Source organism: Delphinus delphis, chromosome X (assembly GCF_949987515.2).
Source record: "Delphinus delphis chromosome X, mDelDel1.2, whole genome shotgun sequence".
In the NCBI taxonomy this organism is placed as follows: Eukaryota; Metazoa; Chordata; class Mammalia; order Artiodactyla; family Delphinidae; genus Delphinus; species Delphinus delphis.
The window spans coordinates 81,146,905-81,152,904 of NC_082704.1; positions in this window are offsets into that span (position 1 = coordinate 81,146,905).

Consider the following 6,000-nt stretch of genomic DNA (forward strand, 5'->3'; position numbering starts at 1 on the left):
TTCCACCTTTTTACACTGTGTATCCATTAAAAAATTATGTTACAGTTATTTTTAACACTTTGGTCTTTTAACCTTCATACTAGAGTTATATGTGATTGACCTAACAGCATTACATTAGAATATTTTTAATTTAATTATATATTTAACTTTACCAGTGAGCATTTTAGTTTCATATGTTTTCCTGTTACTAATTAGCATCTTTTTGTTTCAGCTTGAAGAACTCCTTTAATATCTCTTTTAAGGCAGATCTGGTGATGATTAAACCCTTCAGCTTTTATGTGTCTGGAAAAGTTTTAATCTCTCTTTCAGTTCTGAAGGACAACTTTGTTGAGTAGAGTATTTTTGGCTGGCAGGATTTTTTTTTCTTTCAACACTTTGAATATATCATCTCACTCTCTTCTGGCCTGCAAAGGATTCTTCTGAAAAATTGGCTGATAGTCTTATGTTGGTTCCCTTCTAGGTAACAAGTTCTTCTTCTCTCGCTGCTTTTAAGATCCTCTACTTGTTTTTAACATTTGACAATTAATATGTGGATTATTATCCACATATTATATTATTATATTATCTTTTTTTTGATGATAGAGAAATGGTTTATTCTTTTTTTTACAATGGTGTGTTAGTTTCTGCTTTATAACAAAGTGAATCAGTTATACATATATATATGTGTTCCCATATCTCTTCCCTCTTGCATCTCCCTCCCTCCCACCCTCCCTATCCCACCCCTCTAGGTGGTCACAAAGCACCGAGCTGATCTCCCTGTGCTATGTGGCTGCTTCCCACTAGCTATCTATTTTATATTTGGTAGTGTATATATGTCCATGCCACTCTCTCACTTTATCACAGCTTACCCTTCCCCCTCCCCATATCCTCAAGTCCATTCTTTAGTAGGTCTGTGTCTTTATTCCCATCTTACCCCTAGGTTCTTCATGACCTTTTTTTTTTTCTCTTAGATTCCATATATATGTGTTAGCATGCGGTATTTGTTTTTCTCTTTCTGACTTACTTCACTCTGTGTGACAGACTCTAGGTCAATCCACCTCACTACGAATAACTCAATTTCGTTTCTTTTTATGGCTGAGTAATATTCCATTGTATATATGTGCCACATCTTCTTTATCCATTCATCTGATGATGGACACTTAGGTTGCTTCCATCTCCTGGCTATTGTAAATAGAGCTGCAATGAACATTTTGGTACTGACTCTTTTTGAATTATGGTTTTCTCAGGGTATATGCCCAGTAGTGGGATTGCTGGGTCATATGGTAGTTCTATTTTTAGTGTTTTAAGGAACCTCCATACTGTTCTCCATAGTGGCTGTATCAATTTACATTCCCACCAACAGTGAAAGAGGGTTCCCTTTTCTGCACACCCTCTCCAGCATTTATTGTTTGTAGATTTTTTGATGATGGCCATTCTGACCAATGTGAGGTGACACCTCATTGTAGTTCTTTTTTTTTAACACCTTTATTGGAGTATAATTGCTTTACAATGGTGTGTTAGTTTCTTCTCTATAACAAAGTTAATCAGCTAAACATACATACATCCCCATATCTCCTCCCTCTTGTGTCTAAGACCTGGCACTCCCAAAATACATAAATAAATAAATATCTTTTAAAAATAAAAGCAAAACTAACAAAAACAGAAAACAAAAGTCAAAACAGGGACTTCTCTGGTGGCAGAGTGGTTAAGTTCTGCCTGCTGGAGCAGGGCACATGGGTTCGAGCCCTGATCCAGGAGGATCCCACATGCTGCAGAGCAGCTAGGTCCATGTGCCACAACTACTGAGCCTGTGCTCTAGAGCCTGCAAACCACAACTACTGGGCCCACGTGCCTAGAGCCCATGCTCCACAATGAGGGAAGCCACCACAGTGAGAAACCCTCACATTGCAATGAAAAGTAGCCCCTGCTCACTGCAACTAGAGAAAGCCCTTGCACAGCAACAAAGACCTAACACAGCCAAAATAAATAAATAAATAAATAGATAGATAAATAAATTTTTAAAAAATCAAAACAAAAACAGAAAGCAAACTAAGAAAAAAAGCAAAGAATACATAAAACAAACACAAAAAAACAGTGGAAAAAAGATAAAAACAAAACAAAAGAAAACAAAGAGAAAAACAAAAAATGAAAGAACAAAATCGTAAAATAAAAATAGAAAAATAAAAAATATCTTACACAAATTTTTAAAAAAGAAAAGAAAAAAAATTTAAAAAGTAAAAGAATAACAGGAGAGCAAAACAAAAAAAAATTTCCTGGGGTCTCAGCTGTCAGTGTTCTTGCCCCCACAGTGAGGCACTGCCAACCCCCACCTCCCCAGGAGGCCCTCCAATACCTCTAGGTAGGTCTCTGGACCCACTGTGGGCACTGTGGGGGCAGTTCAGCCTCTGACCTGCCCCAACTCCTGCATGTACTTGCCCCCAAAGTCCATGGCTGCTAAAGCTAGACTGGTCTCAGTTGTGGGAGCACTCATTGTCTATTCAGATATTCCACAGATGCAGGGTTTACCAAGCTGATCATGGGGATTTAACCCACAGCTTGTGCAGCTGTACAGAGAGATTTCTGTTCCTCTCCCTTGTGCAGCTGTACAGCCCCTGGGGCTCAGCTTTGGTTTTGGTCCCACTTTTACGTGTGGGCCACCCTCAGGCATCTGTTCCAGGTGAGACGGGGTAAAAGGAACAGCTGACTGGGGCACACTTGCTTGCTCAGGGCAGGGATGGATCAGGTGGTCACAACTGGGGCACTCACACTCACTCTGATGGGATCCCCCTCTAGTGCATGCAGCTGCAGAGACCAGCAGGAAGTTGCAACAGTCTGAGGCACTCTGGTGGGCAGTTCCCGCAGAAGCAGGGGCTGGCGTGTGGGGAGAGAGTCCACGATGACAGCCCAGCCCCTTGCGCACCACTCAACAATGGCACCTCGTTTCCAAGGCAGACCACGCTTCCTCCAGGAGGATTCCCAACCACAGAACCCCTCACTCCTGTCCCCTCAGGTTGTCTCCGCGCACCTGAGCTCCTCATTCCCATCCCTTCAGGCCATCTCCATGCAGCCAACAGGAGCCTTCTCCCCAGGTCCACTCTCCTAACCCCACACTTTAGCACTCAGCCCCCGCCAGCACTGGCAGATTCCCGTCTCAGGTTGGGGCACCCAGGGCTGGTTCCCTGGAGGCTTTGGTTGGGGCAGCGCTCAGGACCCCGGACCCTGCGTGGGCAGAGGAGGCCTAGGCTTGAGGTGCAGGCCAACCTTTTCAGACGGGTGCCCCTCCACTGCATGCAGAGTCAGGGGCTGGAGGGTAGGGAACAGCATTGCAATGGTGGCCCCGCCCCTTGTGCACCACTCAACAGTGGTGCCTTGTTTCTATGGTGGCCTGGGCTTCTTCCACAAACATTCCTGGTTGTGGATCTCCTTACTCCCATTCCTTCAGGCTGTCTCTTCACAGCCAACAGCTGTCCCCTCCCTGGGTCCACTCTCCGAACCCCACTTTCCAGTACCCAGCCCCCCTCCACACCAAGAGACACACAACTCAAGGTGGGGTGCACAGGGCTGCAGCAAGGACCATGTGCATAGATCTTACTCTGTCCTGCTTTCCACAGACCTGTTGCTGTGTTATCCTCTGATCTCGCAATCCCCCAAAGGTCTCTCTCTGTCCCAGCTGATTTCTCCACCATGAGGGGGCTTCTCTGAGTGCAGGAAGCTCTCCTCACCTTCATCTCCCTGTCAGTGGTGCTGGTCCCTTCCTGTTTCCTCTTTTCTTTTTTCTCTTTCTTTCATCTTACCCAGTTGCTGGGGGGTTTTCTTGTCCTTTTAGGTGTCCAAGGTCTTCCACTAGTATTCAGCAGGTGGTCTGTGAGAACTGTTCCATTTGTAGATGTATTCTTGAGGTACTTGTGAGGAGAGGCGAATTCCATGTCCTCCTATTTCACCATCTTGACTCCTAGAGTCAGCAATGATTTTTTAAATATGACACCCAAAGTATAAGCAACAAGAGCAAAATGAAGCAAGTGGGTTACATCAAACTAAAAACCTTCTTCACACCAAAAAAAAAAAAATGTAAAGGCAACCTATGGAATGGGAAAGAATGTTTGCAAATTATATATCTGATAAGGGGTTAATATCCAAAAATATATAAAGAATGCATATAACTCAGTAGCAACAAAAACCAACAACCCAATTTAAAAACAGGCAGAGGAAATGAATAGACATTTTTCCAAAAAAGATATACATATGACCAAAAGGTACATGAAAGGGTGCTCAACATCACTAATCATCAGTGAAATGCAAATCAAAACCACAATGAGAGGGACTTCCCTGGTGGCACAGTGGTTAAGAATCCGCCTGCCAATGCAGGGGACACGGGTTTGAACCCTGGTCCGGGAAGATCCCACATGCTGCAGAGCTACTAAGCCTGTGCGCCACAACTACTGAGCCTATGCTCTAGAGCCCATGGGCCACAACTACTGAGCCCACATGCCACAACTACTGAAGCCCATGCACCTATAGCCTGTGCTCCACAACAAGAAAAATCACTGCAATGAGAAGCCCATGCACCACAATGAAGAGTAACCCCTGTTCACCACAACTAGAGAAAGCCCACACACAGCAACAAAAACCCAATGCAGCCAAAAATAAATAAATAAAAATAAATAAATTTACTTTTAAAAACACAATGAAATATCACCTCATACCTATTAGAACTGCTATTGTTAAAAAGACAAATGATAACAAGTGTTGGCAAAAATGTGTAGAAAACCAAACCTTTGTGCACTATTGATGGAAATGTAAATTGGTATAATCACTACATATAATAGAATGAAGTTTCCTCAAAAAATTAAAAATAGAACTCTCATATGATCCAGCAATCCCACTTTTAGGTCTATGTCCAAAGAAATGACATCACCATCTCAAGAAGATATCTGCATCCCAACGTTCATTGCAGAATTATTCACAATAACCAAGAGACTGAAACAACCTAAGTGTCCACTGATGTATGAATGGATTTTTAAAATGTGAATTTATATACATATGTGTGTATGTATACATATATAACACTCACAAATAATGGAATATTATTCAGCCATGAAAAAGAAGGAAGTCTTACCATTTGCAACAATATGGATGGACCTTGGGGGCATTTATGCTAAGTGAAATAAGTTAGACAGAAAAACACAAATACTTATGATCTCACTTATATGTAGAATCTAAAAAAGCCAATGTCATAGAAACATAGTAGAATAATGGTTGCCAAGGAATGGAGAGTGGGGGAAATGGAGACATGTTGGACAAAGGATACAAACTTCCAGTTAAGATGATTGAGTTTTGGGGATCTAATGTAGAGCAAGGTGAATATAGTTAATAATACTGTATTGAATACTTGAAAGTTGTGAAGAGAGTAAATATGAAATGTTCTCACCACAACAAAAGGCAATTATGTAACATAATGGAGGTGTTAACTAACCTTATTTGGTAACCATTTTGCAATATATACATGTATCAAATCATCATGTTGTACACCTTAAACTTAGACAATGTTACATGTCAAATATATCTCAAGATAGCTCAGGAAAAAATCAATTGTATTTCTGTGCGCTACCAAAATTCAACTGGAAAATGGAATTTTAAAAATTACCACTTATAGTAGCTCCACAAAAATGAAATATGTAAAAACCTAAAAACATGTACAGGATATGCAGGCTGAAAACTAAAAAATACTGATGAAAAGTCAAAGAACACCTAAATTAACTGAGAACCATACCATGTTCATGGATTAAAAGACTTGTGGAGGTGCAGGAAATTTTTCAGCTCTCTCCAAATTGACCTAAGGATTAAACATAATTCCAATCAAAACTCCAGTGGATTAGTTGTAGATACAGACAAACTGATTTTAAACTTTATATGGAAAGGCAAAAGAACTAGAAGAAAAGAATATTAAAAAGAAGAAATTTGGAATAATCACACTAATTCAAGACTTACTATGAAGCTATAGTAATTAAGACAACATGAAAT